General features: G+C 33.6%; 1 protein-coding gene and 1 pseudogene across 1 annotated transcript in view; one reads left to right on the forward strand and one right to left on the reverse strand.

The window, feature by feature from the left end:
- HTR2C (5-hydroxytryptamine receptor 2C) overlaps positions 1 to 17,863 on the reverse strand; it is a 304,472-nt gene that overhangs the window by 204,696 nt on the left and 81,913 nt on the right. The window lies entirely within an intron of this gene.
- LOC138378190 (heterogeneous nuclear ribonucleoprotein A3 pseudogene) lies at positions 8,131 to 9,337 on the forward strand (annotated as a pseudogene).

Below are 17,863 nucleotides of genomic sequence, written 5' to 3' on the forward strand. Positions count from 1 at the left end.
TAACTGCAGTTGTGGAGGACACGGAAATCTACTGCTGGTTACAGAAATTCAGAGAACCGGCATGTCATTTAGCAATGATTTTTCTCACTGACTCTTAGTGGTTGTACGCATAAGGTCCCTTTCTATGATAGTTTTTATGGTTTGAGCACCAAAAAATACAAGAAGAGTTCGAAGGAAGCAGATTGTGTTATGAAATTTGATGACATGGGATAATATTTCAGAAATTAATTCTAGTCTAATACCCTTAGATTTCTTTTTCTTTCTTTCTCTCTCTCTCTCTCTCTCTCTCTCTCTTTTTTTCCCTGAGACAGGGTGTCACTCTGCTGCCCAGGCTAGAGTGTAGTGGCCTCATCATAGCTCACTGCAACCTCGAACTCCTGGGCTCAAGCGATCCTCCTTCCTCAGCCTCCAGAGTAGCTGGGACTACAGATGCGTGCCACAACACATGGCTAATTTTTTTTTCTTTCTTTTTTGTTTTTTTGTAGAAATAGCATCTCACTCTTGCTCAGGCTGATCTCAAACTCCTGGTCTCAAGCAATCCTCCTGCCTCGGTCTCCCAAAGTACTAGGATTAAAGATGTGAGCCACTACACTTGGCCTTAATACCCTTAGATTTCTTTGGGAGATTCTGTCTGCATTTTTGATGTTTTCTCTTTATTCATTTATTTTTTTAACCTTCCATTTCAGCCAAATTTCATTACAAAGATGGGAGAACTTAATCCAAGAAGATAGGTGATGTCCATTTTAAACACACTATGGAAACGAATACAGAATAATATACTATTACTATTAATACTACTACTACTAAAATCTTCTTGAATACTAGGAAAATAGTATATTATCAGACAAATTTATAACCACCCCATCTTCTTCCCTCATGGTAAGCATGAATTTTTTATTAAAAATCATGATTATGACTTGAGAGAGAGAATGTCTGATCTTGCAAGTTCTCACTAAATGAATGGCTAAACTTTTACAAAGATGCAGTGATGATTACTTATTTTTAATCTATCAAACTGATTTAAGAATGTGAAGTCCAAATATGAATAACAAATGAGTTTTGGTAGCTTCATTGTTCTTGGCTGAAATTACTGGTGATCTTATTAATACAAACCACCCTGATAAGATTAAATTACCTGTTGATATCTGAAATAATCTGAAGCACCTGTGCAAGTATTTTAACTTCATTCGTATTCAAATATATAATTTAACTGAAAGATGTTTGGTAAAGAATAGTGACCTTGCACTATACTAAGAAATTTTTTAAATTTGTTCTAACATTATTAGTTATAAAAATTAGTATTCTCAAAAGCACACACATAACAATGTCTAATACTTGCTGCTCATGTTTGTCAGAAGGATTTTTCAAAGATTAGTCTACAGAGATCATAATATTATTGAAGGAAGTTTAAAGGGATACTTAGAAAAGAACACCATGTTAGCATTCAATGTGATGAAGTACTGACTGACTAAAAGTGATCTGACTACAAACTATATGACCTCTGGCAAGTGCCTTGATATGTCCATTATATAAAATATGGATAATATCTATTTTGTCCAAAGATAAAAAGCAGGAAAAATAATCTCATTAAGCTATTTCCAACATTAAAAATATCAATTCTTAATTTTGTAGAAAAGAATCTATATAATTTTGTAGAGGAGCCAAATTACTCACAAAAATGTCCATACCAACAAGCACACTAATTCATGTGCTAGGCACATGGTAGCAGACTTCTAGGGATCAACATCTAAATAAAACACAGTCCTTATGAAGAAGGAGTTGACAATCTGGTATGAAAAATTCATAGTGAATATCACTACCCACTCCCTGACCTGAATTGTTTTCTGCACAAATTAAGAATTTTTGAGAGTATCATCAGAAAACACAGTGTTCAGAAGAGAGGATGTTAGCATACTTGGGGTAAATATCCTGAGGGGAGGAAGTCACTGAATAGCATCCTGGAAGATATACTGAGTTTAAAATATGTTTATTCATCATGTGGCCGGGCATGGTGGTAGCTCACACCTATAATCCTAGTACTCTGGGAGGCCGAGGTAGGAGGATAGCTTGAGGTCATAAGTTCAAGACCAGCCTGAGCAAAAGTGAGACCCCCATCACTACTAAAAATAGAAAAAATTAGCCAGGCGTCATGTCACCTGTAGTCCCAGCTACTGAGGAGGCTTGAGGCAGGAGAATCATTTGAGCCCAGGAGTTCAAGGTTGTGGTGACCTATGATCACACCACTATACTCTAGCCGGGGTGACAGAGTGAGACTCTGTCTCAAAACAAAACATAACAAAACAAAAAAATATGCTGTTCATCATGGCTAAGCAAATTCGAATGGAACTGAGAAAGTAGTGAAATGAAATAAAAGACAAAGCACCTGGCAGAGTTCCTACCACGGACATGGTTCTCAAAATATTCAATATAAGGGAATGATTGTGGAAGACTATGCTTTGGGTTGAAACAAAACATAGGGGTCAAGAACAACCTAGGATTGTTTCTCAACTCCAAAAATGTCACTTATTAAGCTTTACAAATAATCTAAGGAGTCAGCATTCGAATATATAAAATTATTTCTTAAACACGGTACAGTCAACAATGGTATTTGTATTGTTTGTTTCATTTGTTTCTACAAAAATTAGTCCCCTGCAAAGAAAATTCTAATAGCTTAAAATTAAACCTGAAGTCACTGAACACCCCAGGTACTCCAGAAAATATGTAATGATGTACCTAAGTCACAGATGTTATCATTTCTAATGCATTATTTCTGAGGATGCTTTTCAAGCCAGGAAAAAGTAATAAATGTGATTATTACTGAATACTAGTCTCATAAAATGTCACATAAAATTTTTTATATTAAGAAGTATTCTTCTTTGATAATATTCAAGCTTATGATTTGTAAGTTTACATAGGACAAAATCTCCCAGTAGTTAATGCTAATGTTGGAGCAAATATGATATGTATATTTGAATTATTCTTCAAAGCAGACACATTTTTCTAGCTCAACTGAGATTCTGGTATCCTTTTTTGGGAAAAGTATTAGGCGTCAACACTAATTTAATAGGAGGAGCATTCTTTAACTATATCCAGGAGGAAAATCCAAAGTTCACCTCTAATCTAGAACCTGAGTTAGAACATTAAACATTTTATTAGTATCAAATATGCTCCTGCTGTCATCATAAAAACCTCACAGCATTCTTCCCAGGATCAATCAGAAGCCCACTAGAGAGACACTATCACCTGGGCTAAAGACATTTTTTTGAAGTTTTTAAGATTTCATAAATATTGAGATAATGAAAAACTTGAAAATATACATTACATACATATATCTAAAGACATACTTGAATAATTGAAAGAAGTTTTGCTTATTCAGAATGCCAAATAAATACTCCAGCTACACAGAAGACAATTCATTTAATAAGAAGAAAAAGCTCCTGAAGGAGCTGGTACAATCTAAACAATTGTGATTTTATTTCATGATGGCAAATATTAGACCACTGGTAAACATTGCAAGAGAGACATGTTGAATTGGATCAAAACTGACAGTGAAAGAAAACTATATTTGTTGAGAAAATGAATTATTTCAAGGAGCAGCAAATTTTTGCATTCTAAAATTTAATCACCTTTCTGACAAGATTATTCCCAATCTGTGTATTGCACATAAATCACCTTGAGTTTACTGTGATTTCTAAAGTGATTAATTTTGGAGATGGCCTAAAAGGAGCGAAAAAGGGATGAAAATAAAATTTTAAATGACAGGGCTAGACTGGGTTTATGAAACAACAAAATAGATGATGTAGTTAACCATGCAAAATGGTGTTTAGAGAAAAACAACATGTTTCTCTAATCTGTCTGTATATTTTTTGTTGGACATTTTTGCACTAAAACCATCCAATAAATATTTTATTGTGGAATAAGATGAACAAAGCTTGAAATACATATGGTTTTATAAAGCCCAAGCAGATGGAATTTATTCTGGATGTTCATAATAATAAAGAAAAAGAAATTCTTTTTAAAATACCTGGATTTCATCATGTGGAAATTACCAATAAATGGAAGCCATTGACAAAAATTATAGAATAAAATTTATTTTTCCTCAAGCTTTCAAGAGTGAAGGAAAATAAACAGTTTCATTAATTTTCTTATTTTTTTTTCTTTAGAAAAGCAACATTATCTTGCCAAGGAAAAGACAAATGGGGCAATTACAAAATCTGAGGCATAAAGATCCAAAGATATTCCTTGTTAAAACTTTAAAACTTTCAGAAAAAATGTAGTAAGATATGCTAATTGCAATCATGTTTTGACACTAAATAACACTTTTTTTTTCTTTTCTAGAGTTTTGCGTGGTCATACCATTATTTGCTTATTTTTTGATAGGTAGAAAAACTTCGGACATAAGACATTGCAAACTGCACAAAAGAACAATGTGTTCTCATTATGGTTCTTTTTTTCCTCCTAGTTTCTATTTTTAATTGCAATACCTTCTCCTTTTACTGCCAACTCAAACGTTCATCTTAGTATCTCGTGGTGAGGAAAAATGGCTAATTGATACCAGTGAATAACTTAAGTATTCAAATATCTTAGTTTGCCAAATTGTAACTAAATATTTTGATGAGTTTATCCCAATTTCTTCTGGCATTTCTACCTGGATTAAAGTCAGGCTGACACTAACAAAAGACTTAACTTTGGGCTAGAATGAATGGAAAGTTACTGGCCTTCCTGGCTTCTGTTTCTCTTTATTACTCACAGATAGCAACACAGTTATTTTTTTCAAAAAGAAGGAGGATCAAGCCAGTCCAGCAGAGATATCAATACATTTAAATAATCCAGGGATGTCATCTTTAATATGGGAGAGTTGCATATGTTCAGATTAGGTCATAATTCCTGTTTTTCCTGACATTGATTTTGTAGATAGCGCTTGGGTCCTATTGTCCTTTCTTTTCTAAATTTCTCCTTCATTGCAGATGAAATATTTATGTTCTAGGTCAGTTTTTCTCAGCCAGGGATGATTTTTGCCCCACGGAAGACATTTGGCAACGTCTGAAGTCATTTTTGTTGGTCATAATTGGAAGAGTGCTGCTACTGGCACCTAGTGGGTAAAGGCCAGGAGTGCTGCAAAACAACCTGCAGTGCACAGGACAGCCCTCCCTAAGAAAGAATTATTTGGCCCAAATGTCAGCTGTGCTGGGGTTGAGAAACCCTGGTCTAGCTATACCTTGGTCGGTGATTTAACCCCTTTTTATTTATCATAATTTTTACTGAGGTATCTTAGGTATCTCTATTCAATTACATATGTTTCACATATATCAGATCTTTGTCATCTAATTTCTATTATCATCTTTTGAAAGACAGAAAGTCCTGGGATATTCTACATAGAGCTCTTATATTAGTCATCTGAAGCTATTTTATAATCCTTGATGTGGATATATTTCTCTTCTCCCTAAACTTCCTTTATCCTCCTTTCACATCTTTTCCCTCTGTCCATCCTTTTCATTTTACTTTCTCTAGTCCTCCCTTCATCCCTCAACTTAACAAACAAAAAACTGAAACATACTTTTTTCCTTATTTGGCATATATGTTGAAAAATGTATATGCTTTTTATTAATTTAAATGTTAGTTGATGGAATATCTATCATTATTTATCTGTAAAAACCTAAAACAGGTTGCTTTCTACTTATGTGATCCTTGACAGCAAGAAATAATCTCTCCTACCTCTGAACTCCTTTTAGCCCTATCACCTGGTTCCATTCTCATGGTTCTTTTCACATTCTCCCTTGCATTATATTATCTTTATGCTCCAAAGTGCCCGTGCAGCGCTTTGTACATAGGAGACACTCAAGAAATACTTGTTGAATAAATTTTCTGTGAGCCGTTGGCTTTCCAAAAAAAAAAAAAAAAAAAGCAAGCTGTGTATTTTGAGATGGGAATGGGCTAATGATGTTGGATATGCTAATTGCTTTTTCAAATTTATCTTTTAGGCAACATTTCTGCTGATGATCTTCTTTAGTCACAACATTTATTCTGATAATATCTATACGATTTAGCACTGAAAAAAAGCTATTTTAACATTGAAAGAAAAGTTTCCCCAAAGTTTCTAGCATATGCAAAACACCCCATGCAGTAATAGGTGACAAAAGCAGAGGCAGAAAGTTTAAAGAAGATACTGAGATATTAACTCAGTTCATGATGCCCAAGTTGCATGCCTCTAGTTAGTGATATACACATAGAAAAGACCTTACACTGAATGCTTAAATGTTTTAATTATATGTAATAAGGTAAAACCACTTAATTTTTTAAAAGAGAAGTTAAGCCTGATCATCCCCTTTGGAAATGTTCGTAAGAACTGGCATTTTCTATGCAGCTGATTATAGAACTCACTAATTGTCTTATAATAGGCAATGGATTACTTGAAGTCTTATTATGAAATGAGTGGGTGGAAATAAGTATTTCTAAAATGCTCTACTTTCTCTTTGGCTGAAAAGTGATGATGTTTCGTAATGCTATCTTGTGACTATTAAAATTATATTCTTCTTGAAATAAAATAAACCCCAAACTTAGCAAATTTTAGAGATGAGTGAAATACTTTTTCTGGGATTGCTTAATATTCAAATTAAATGCTTCTAAAGTATAAAAATACTTCCGAGGTGAAAAACTGATAGTCACTTCTCCTGAGAAGAGTAATTTCCCTATGAAAACAAAGACAATAATTTAGGAGAAATGAAATATTTCCCTTTTAGGGGATTCAGAATCATCCTTTAGCAGAAAAATAAAGCCTCAGCATAATTCTGCTCTGGCATTTTCTTTTCTAAGGTTTCAAGAATCCTAAGCTAGCAGGATTGTACCAACAAAATATATAGAAGTTATTTTTTTTTCTAACAAGCAGTATCCATCTGGGACAAACACATTTTATGAAACAATCTATTCGTTTGTACCCATATACTTATGAGTGATTCATTTTAAACATGCAAAGACAGCAAATTTAATTGATCAAGTGAATCCAAACCATATCTCTAACCATCAATGTAGATATTTGACATTAAGTTCCCTAAGGCAGGACCTGGCATGGAATAAAAATTCCGTAAATAGCCTCTGAATGAAGAAAATATTAAATAATTGAGATTTTCTCAAGAATATATACAGAATTAAGAAGACAGTATAATGGCCAGCAAACATATAAAAAAATTGCCCAACATCTCTAATCATTAGAGAAATGCAAATCAAAACCACAATGAGATATCACCTAACCCCAGTGAGATTGGCCTCTATCAAAAAATCCCAAAACCAATTATTATGTATCAATAAAAAAATTAAAAAAAAAAATCCCAAAACAGCAAATGCTGGTGAGGATGTGGAGAGACAGGAACACTCTCACACTGCTGGTGGGACTGAAAATTAGCGCAACCTCTGTGGAAAAGAATCTGGAGATACCTCAAAGAGCTAAAAATAAAAATACCGTTCCATCCAGCAATAGCAGTATTAATCATCTACCCCAAAGAGCAAAAGACATTCTGTAATAATGACATCTGCACCCGAATGTTTATGGCAGCAAAATTCACTATTGCAAGGATGTGGAAACAACCCAAGTGCCCATCAATTCATGAGTGGATTATTAAAATTTGGTATATGTATACAATGGAATATTACTCAATTATAAGAAATGACAGCAATCTAGCATCTCTTATATTTTCCTGGATTGAGCTTGAGCCCATTATCCGCAGTGAGGTATCACAAGATCGGAGGAATAGTCTACACATACACTCGCCATCAAAGTGGCACTAACTGATCAACACTATGGTGCTCGCAGGGTAGTAATATTCTCCAGGGATTAGGGGGTTGAAGGGGGTAAACTCACAACTAGTGGACGCGGTGAGCATTATAGAGGGGAAGGGCATGCCTCTAATCCTCGCTTGGGTGAGGCAAAGACATAAAATGTAACCAAAGTGTTTGTACTCTCATAATATAAAAATGAAATAAAAAAATATATATACAGAGTTAAGAAGGCATGTGAGATAAAGAAAATAATAAAAAAGAGAATTTAAGGAATTGTTTAAAAACTTGCCTTGTCGAAGACAGAGAGCTAACAAATAAAAAAAAAAAAAAAGAAAGAAAAGAAAAGAGTTGCTCAAAATGGAGGTAAAACCGCCGCCCGGTAGCCCCCAGCCCGACTCCGGCCGTTGCCGCCGCCGCCGCCGGGGGGAGGAGGGCCATGATCCAAAGGAACCAGAGCAGTTGAGAAAACTGTTTATTGGTGCTCTGAGCTTTGAAACTACAGATAATAGTTTAAGAGAACATTTTGAGAAATGGGGGACACTCACAGATTGTGTGCTAATGAGAGACCCCCAAACGAAACGTTCTAGGGGCTTTGGTTTTGTGACTTACTCTTGTGTTGAAGAGGTGGATGCAGCAATGTGTGCTCGACCACACAAGGTTGATGTGCAGTGTTGTGGAACCAAAGAGAGCTGTTTCTAGAAAGGATTCTGTAAAGCCTGGTGCCCATCTAATAGTGAAGAAAATTTTTGTTGGTGGTATTAAAGAAGATACAGAAGAGTATAATTTGAGAGACTACTTTGAAAAGTATGGCAAGAGTGAAACCATAGAAGTTATGGAAGACAGGCAGAGTGGAAAAAAGAGAGGATTTGCTTTTGTAACTTTTGATGATCATGATACTGTTGATAAAATCGTTGTTCAGAAATACCACACTATTAATGGGCATAATTGTGAAGTGAAAAAGGCCCTTTCTAAACAAGAGATGCAGTCTGCTGGATCGCAAAGAGGTTGGGGAGGTGGATATGGCAACTGTATGGGTCGTGGAGGAAACTTTGGAGGTGGTGGAGGTAATTTTGGCCATGGTGGAAACTTTGGTGGAAGAGGAGGCTATGGTGGTGGAGGTGGTGGTAGCAGAGGTAGTTATGGAGGAGGTGATGGTGGATACGATGGATTTGGAGGTGATGGTGGCAACTACGGTGGCGGTCCTGGTTATAGTAGTAGAGGGGGCTACGGTGGTGGACCAGGATATGGAAACCAAGGTGGTGGATATGGCGGTGGCGAGGAGGATATGATAGTTACAATGAAGGAGGAAATTTTGGAGGTAACTGTGGTGGTGGTGGGAACTATAATGATTTTGGAAATTATAGTGGACAATAGCAATCAAATTATGGACCCATGAAAGGGGGCAGTTTTGGTGGAAGAAGCTCAGGCAGTCCATATGGTGGTGGTTATGGATCCGGTGGTGGAAGTGGTGGATATGGTAGCAGAAGGTTCTAAAAACAGCAGAAAAGGGCTACAGTTCTTAGCAGGAGAGAGAGCGAGGAGTTGTCAGGAAAGCTGCAGGTTACTTTGATACAGTAGTCCCAAATGCATTAGAGGAACTGTAAAAATCTGCCATAGAAGGAACGATGATCCACAGTCAGAAAAGTTACTGCAGCTTAAACAGGAAACCCTTCTTGTTCAGGACTGTCATAGCCACAGTTTGCAAAAAGTGCAGCTATTGATTAATGCAATGTAGTGTCAATTAGATGTACATTCCTGAGGTCTTTTATCTGTTGTAGCTTTTTCTTTTTCTTTTTCTTTTCATTACATCAGGTATATTGCCCTGTAAATTGTGGTAGTGGTACCAGGAATAAAAAATTAAGGAATTTTTAACTTTTTTTTAAAAAAGAAAAGAGTTATGTGATAAACTGGTAAGCTTTGGTTTTATATAGAAATCCTTTCTAAATTGCATTTCTCAAGAGTCTGTGACAGAGCAAAGTAAGCCTGATTTCTATGTTAAGTGGGCTACATCACTACTATTCTGTCACTTTTAACATTTAGCATCAAGCATTTGTTAGTGTGAGTTCCATTTTACCCCAGTCCTGCATGTGCCCATCTCTAGCTCACATTTATTTGCTATTGATTTCCATGTAATTAGTATTTTAATGCTAAGTAAAAATTCCCAAGAGATAAAGAGGGAAGTATTCTAATATTTCTTTTAAAGAAACTTCCTGTCTTTCTCACTGTTTGACTTTGTTCTACAAGATACTTAATTACTTGTAGCCCCAATTTCTTCTTCTATAAAACAAAATTAACAATACCATCAGTCTCATAGGGTTGTTAGGATTGACAATGATAGGAATTAATATTATTGTAATCAATATGACTGTAACAATAAAATAAAAATATTGATATCCATTGAAGGGATATCTGTTTAATGAGCCAACTCATTCTTGCCCATAAGTCGGATGCAGTGTAGTGTCAAACGGGTATCAGTCTAAGGTGTAGTCCAAGTTTTTCATGACACAATAAACTTATTAAATCATTCTCAATTATTTTTGAATATTGTGCTAAATATTAATGTTTTCATTACAGAGAAAGAATCAAGTAAAACACTGCATGCTTATTGTTTTTAATCTGTATTAGCTGTGTTCTATTTTTATAATGTTCTTCTCTAGCTAATCATCAACTAAGATACAAGAGAGCACATGCTGTATTATCCCAGGATCAATGACTTACTAATTAGTTACTGATTTGCTTAGTATGGAGTAAAGAAATCCATTGTGGTTCATCTATTTTTGTTTGTGAGTTACTTCCTATAATATAGCCTTTTAGTTAAAATTTTCTCATTTTATTCTATTTTCTATACAGAATTTCTTTTGTTAGAGTTGAATGAAAAATGGGAGAAGAAAATGATATTGAAAAAAGACAAACGTCTTCAAGGGTATTAAAGCAGATGGAAAACAGTCAAACAATCAAAATCATGCAGTGCTAGTTTTAGCTTCTTTTCAGAATACTCTGGGGGGAAAAGAAATCAGGAAAGGAAAACTATCATATATTGAATAGCAGGCACTGTGCTAGGAACTTGCGCATGTTAAGGTATTTAATTTTTGCCCCCATCTTGGAGAGGAGGAAATGGCTGGGTTGCAAGTTGGAAGTCCTTAACCAGATACTCATTTGCATCTTACAAATCAAGAAATGTCACGATCATAGTCATTGTTCTGAGGAAAAAGGCTGCCTTTCTGGGGTGCTGCTCAGATGTGTTGACCAAAATAATTCCTCACCCAGGAAACAGACTTTTCAAATTAGTGATAGACACGACAGATGCTTTGGTTGGAGATTACGCAGAAAGTTGCAGCGTTGCTGTTCCTATTATTTGAATAAAAAAAGAGAAGTGTGTCTCCAGAGCTGTCAAATTGATACCTTTTATAAATACTGATTTTTTTAAAAAATGAGAGATGAGTTATTTCTCAAATGACAGGCAATGTTCCCAGTAATAACTGCAAACTTAATTTCACTTAAAAAAATTACTGCATCACAAACCAAACTTAATCTACCATATTGTAGCTCCACTTTATTAAGTCACTAATATCGGGATTAGTGTTGCATTAAAATTACAATAAATACTAGTTTATAGTCCAGTGTCTTTGCATTGTTCGGCTATAATGAATCATTTTATATATTATAAATGCTATGCTCACTTCCATTTGGAGGAAATGATGCAGTTTGGAACACTATAGATATGCAAATTTTCCCAGTTAGCTCTTTAATAATAAGGCCCTGTCCAGCCAAATTGTACTAACAAAGTCCATTGACTCTGATTTGTTAAACAAAGAGCCTATTTATTTACTAATTTAGAGTAGGAAAATGTAAGTAGATCTGGAGATGAAATTCTCATCCACATTTTTATGACTCAGAATAAAAATCTACTAAAATTAGAATGCTCCTTATAAATACTTAAAGAATGAATGATAAAATAGTTTTCTAATTCTAGGTAGCAAAATCACTAAATATGCACAACAGCTCAATCAAATGTACTACTTATTAAACCTGACTTTAAATTATAAGATGACTTTTTTATTATGTCATGGTTAGTTATGTATATTTATCATTAACTGATAATAAAAATTCATTTTCTAGACAGCAGTATGCACTGTAGGCCAATTGCTACAGTATTGATATAGCACTTTTCCCAGATGCATGTGAAATTTCAACTGCAGGGTTTTTTTTTTTTTTTCAAAGTGCTATGCTTTATGAAACAAATGGATCAGAGTTCAACAATTATGAGTATTTTAACATTCATAACCATCCCATAGAGAACTTTAATGAAGATCAGAAACAGAGTTCAAAAGGAAGAACTTGAGACATTAAAAATTGCCAAAGAATTGGAGTTGATATTTATAAAGAAAAACAAATAAAATAAATTGTGTATTGAGATCACAAGGTTAAGAATCTCAACTGCACTTTACATTTATATATAAACTGCCACATTATTTAGTTGACTAAAAACAATACTTTTCAAAACCTAAATTACTCTGAAATTATACTGCTAATCTTTGTGGATCATACCACTCTGATCCCGGTGTTAGACAAACAAATTTTTTTTTTTTTTTGAGATGAAGTCTCACTTTGTTACCCAGGCTGGACTGCAGTGGTGCGATCTTAGCTCCCTGCAGCCTCGAACTCCTGGGCTCAAGCAAGCCTCCCACCTTGGCCTCCCAAAGTGCTGGGATTACAGGCATAAACAACCACACCTGGCCATACAAACTAATCTTAATTGTTAACCTTAATTTCAATATAATCTTAATTATTAATTGCAATACAAAATTCATATTAAGTAAAAAAGATTTTAGGCATTTATCTATTTTCTGATAAAGGAACTACAAATATTTTTAAAGAAAAGATACAACACAAGTTAAGTGACATTCTGTATGCAATGTACTATTAAATGCTAGGTTATAGGATACCTTGAGATGTTGACAGGCATTCAAATTCTCAAATCAATGAAAGTACATAAAGTGTATAAAACGTGAATATATTATTAAATGATGCCTAATGCACATGATGTATTGTGAAAGTAAAACTATAATTGTGCCTATGAACTAGCACTAGACCTAATTGTTTTCTAAATGTGTAAATTTTCTGAATATTGTTTTTCATCTATATTTCCCACTTTATATCTTCTGACACATGCTAAGTAGCTATTCTGCATAGTATTTTCCAAAGCAAGTTTTAAACTCTTATTGGAAGAAAACATATCTGGGGCAAATGACAGGAATAATCTTTTTAATTTAAAAAATCTCTTCTTAACTTCAGTGTAATAAAGTCAGTGCCATGAATTCTACTATGCCTATAATTTTCAAAATGATGTTTCAGTCACTGGCTTTACATGTAAATTTTATTTAACCTAAGACAAGCCTCAGCTACAGAAGCTACATCAAATATTAAAATTTCCTTTAGTAATTTAAAATTTTACCCACTCTTCTTTCAAAATGAAAACAAATAGAAATTCATGAGTTTTTTTTAAATTATTTAATTTATTTTGTTCTTATCTAAAACATTATAAAAGGGTTGCCATTTTCATTTAAGGTAAGGGTATATATAATTGCACAAAGACCATACAATTTATTTATCTTACAGTTATATCCCTTGATGTGTGCCATAAATATGTTTTTATAATCTTATTTAAATGTTATTTTAAAAATTTGTTTTAATGAAATACATAAATATACTGGGTGGAAATAATATGGATAAAATTTTCCTTTCTTTCTACCTTTGCCTACTTTCTAAATTAAATAAAATATTATTAATTGTGGACAGTTTAAAGAATTTATATTTTAAATGATTCATAAAAAATTATTTTAACTAGAAATAAGAATGTTGTCTACCCTGATAGACCTATGGACCTCTCAGAAATAAGTCCCTAAAACATTCTACTTGAAACTTCAGCCTCAGCCAAAGATGAATATTCTAGCAATAAATCATCAAAAGTTATCACTAGAAATACCTTCTGAAAGCAAGAATAGATAGTACTTTCTGATAGGAGGAAAAATAGTTCCAAAATGTGTATGTGCTCAGTAGCATCAAATTATGTACATTCTTTGTTTCTCTTTCTATTTGCCCATGAAGAAGAGCTCTGGGGAATGTGGAACCTATGGGGAATTATTTCTGGAACATGTTATGAAATAGGGTAGCTAAAAATTATTTCTTCAGCTGAAGGAGTCTCATACCCTCATCTGGTCAAAATTTTAGATAACAAAATTATTTTTTATAAAGGATTGATTCTATCATGTCTGAGGACAATAAAATATTTAGAGTAAGTGGTGAATGCTGTCATAACAGTTACCAAAATGATCTTAATTTATATTGCTGCTTTGAATAGGATTTTTTTCTGTACCAACTGCCCTTCATAGTATGAGGCTGGAATTATGATCATAAGATAATCAGACCAATTGTCTTACTGATGAAAACTTCACTAAAATAGAGGAAATGAAATAAAATAGTTTTCTAATCGCAGGTAGCAAAACCACTACCTGTGCACATCAGCTGACTTGAATAGTAACATTATTAACAGGAAAAAAGTACAGGCTAGGTAGAAATAGGTAATCTGGGCCTTATTTTTTGTCTCTGTAAAATAAAACAATTAGATTGAATTCCTTCTAGTTCTAAAGTACTATGAATCTATGATAATCCACTCTTATAACCTGTTTTAGATAAACATATGGCATGAGACAGACATCTGACACAGGCAATCCAGGGATTGGCAACCTCTCTGGGGGTGAATTACTCTCTAATTTCAGGTTTATTTGTGTTAGGCGAAGAATTCAAGTTTTGAAAGGTGTATCAGCACATGTAAACACACACAGTAATAATACAAACTATGCCAGTTCTAGTAGTAGGTTAACGCTTCTTTGACAAATCCAGAATTCGTATAATGAGTCCAATGAGGTGTCGCCAATGCAAAGGATTAGCTTTATTGACAGGGTCCCCATACCACTGAAGGTGTGAAAGAAGAATACTCTGTTAACATCTTGCTAATAAGCTGTGTAGTCAAGATAATTAATCATTGTTTTTGTGGAATGAGAAGATTTAATTAGTCCAGGGCATTTAGAAACTCTTAATAAAACTTTGAATATTAATCAATCTTACAGCTGTTGTAACTGGTTCACTAATACATTATGATGGCATTTATTAATGATATAAATTAACGATACTTTCAGTATAAATGGTATAAATTAATGAAACAATATTTTTTAAAAACATGACTATAACCTTTGGAAAAATAATATTCATCAAATATGAAGGTCACTAAAATGTCATGATGGCAGTACATAAATTCTATTATTGTTCTTCTAGTTTTCAGTGCATCAAACTACATCTCATTATTAATTGAAAGATTTTAGTATTTCGATTTATTAATGTACTCATATAAATTTACCTGTCTAGACTTGAAAAAAGCTTTTTATAGCAGAGGTTTTTGATAAAAAGAGCTATTTTAAATTAAACTTTTAAAATAGCAAATTCATTTATATCACAATTATTTCTTTAAAAGGTATCTTGTTTTAGTCCTTTTCCTATAAAGATCTATTTTTAAAGTACCACAGTGAGGAGAAATATAATCCTCCCACTACCGTTCCCATTTTCATAAATTTGGTATTTTTGTGAAAAAGATGAAATACTTTACATGCCAAAAAAGCTTTTGAACTTACTGTGTTTTTAAATAGCTCCACTAAAATTGTGCTTGTTTTTCTTTAGAAAAATATCTTCCCCTTCCAAAAAATAACTGAGAACCAGAGTAATTACTAAATAAAAGTAACTTTAAAAATGTTCAGAATGTGAAATAAGAGTGGTATTTCCTACTAGTAAACACCTGGCTTCTAAGAATAAAATAAAGCACATTCCAAAACATACTTTCACTTTGTGAAGAGTATTTAATTTCAGGATAGGCAATGCTTCTTTTTAAAATAAGTATAATCTTTGGACTCTTGTCCAACTATTAATACATTTAATTCTCTGCCAAAAGTTCTTAGAGCAATATCTTTACTTAAGATTAGTGAATAATGTCATCTTATTGAACTCTTCAGTCTTGTCAGCAAACCATTTTACAAAATGTGAGAAGCAATCATGATACAAAATATATTAGGATATTTCAGTAAAATTCTAAGAGAAAACTGATGCAAAAATATACACATACTAAATTAATAAATATTTAATAATAACAAAATAGCTTATGAAACCTGTTAATATAGTCTATGTCAGAGGGCTCTCAATATAAAGCTGCTTGCTTATGTTAATAAATATAATCTATATCAATTAAATATATTTTCACTACTGCTAAGGGAGCATCTTTTTCTGGGAAAGGAATGTGCCTTAGTAATTGGATGGCCTTGTACAGAGGATATTGTTATTTCAAAAAATAATTTTCACAACAAATTTTTAAGTATAAAAAGAAGATAATTCTCAGAAGTCAAGCATTTTGGACACAGAATAATTCTTTTACCAGGTCACCACTGTCTAGAATTCCTAAAGGCTTATTCTTCTTTTTTTTTTTTTTTTTTTTTGTTTGAGAAATCTTTTATTAGAAGATGTCCCAGAAGGCAACATTTTAAAATCAGGCAAACAATAATCACAACTAAATACAAAATTTCAGGTAAACTTGCCTTTCAAAATAAATCAGACCCTTGCAACAGGAGAATTGCCCAAGAGTTTTTTTTTTTTTTTTCCTTGTACAAAAACAGTTAACACCACTTTGCAAAAGGCATACAAAAATACGGTATTAAAAAAAAAAAAACTCCCCCAGCATAATACCCATCAGCAGCTTATAAAACACAAGCTATTCAGGTAAGACATCAGTAACCTACACCCCACCTGTCCTCCAAAGACAGTTCCAGAAGTCAGTAGGCTCCTGAAAACCATGCTCCAGAAGGTAGAGAGGCTATTTCCAAACTTCCAATGGGATTCTCTGAGGCCAAGAAGCAACCTCAGAAAGAAACCATCTTGGACAATAGGTTTGGAAGTACCAGTTGGTTTTTCCAGGGCCACATATAGTGCCTACCACCACCCCCCTCCCCCATTTCCAAACCTAGAGCCAAGCATTTTGGACACAGAATAATTCTTTTACCAGGTCACCACTGTCTAGAATTCCTAAAGGCTTATTCTTCTTTACCAATGCACAAGTTTGATGGACAATGAGTGCCTTTTACCCCTTTCCCCCAATACCGGGATGAAACTTTGGCTTATACTGACTAGGGATAAAGAATGAAGAAAAGATTTAAAAGACTAAATACGACGTTCAGGGACATTTGTGTATGAAAGTGTTTTGTATGACTAAATGATATACTAGCATAAATGAATAGCAACATAAACATAAGTTATCTCTCTGTATCCTTACTCTATTATTATATATTCATTATTTGCATTTTAACATGTGTTATAAAGAACCTTACAGAGAGAACATTTCTCTTTTGTGTACGTAACTACTGATGGATTAAAAATAGTTAAAAATTCTACCTATATTTCCAAAGCTAAAGTGTTTCATAAGACTTCCAAGAGTGACACAAAGTTGTGACATCTCCATCATACTTGGTCTGACCATCTTATAATCATGATTACAATGTCATACTATGATATTTCTCATCAGTAAGATATGTGGCCAGCTCTGCTTGTCTAGTATCATCAATATGGGTACATATTTTTCAGTTTGGCAGAAAAGGGATTTTCTAGATATATTTGAATAATATTAAATTAATGGAAATCTTTGAATAAAGTGAATAAGGACAAATTACTCCTTATCAAATAGGTAGATGCATTATACTGCTCTGCTTCTTGAAAGAACCCTAAAGAGAAATTTAGGATGAAGGTTATTATACAAAGGTATGTTATAGGGTTTCAGAGCCATCAGGAAAAGGTATTAGGGCTGGGGGCAAGGAATGGAGGGGTGGATGAGGAAGAGACAGACTTTATCTCTAAATGAACCGTAGATTTTATTTTTCCTGGGTAAATAAAAAAGAAAAAGTTTATTTCAATGAAGAATGTTAGGAGCCCTTACTATAAAATGTAAACATCAGAAAGCTCATGAAATTATCTTTAAAGAGAAAGAAAAATACATTGT

The sequence above is a fragment of the Eulemur rufifrons genome, chromosome 30, assembly GCF_041146395.1.
Source record: "Eulemur rufifrons isolate Redbay chromosome 30, OSU_ERuf_1, whole genome shotgun sequence".
NCBI classification, from domain to species: domain Eukaryota; kingdom Metazoa; phylum Chordata; class Mammalia; order Primates; family Lemuridae; genus Eulemur; species Eulemur rufifrons.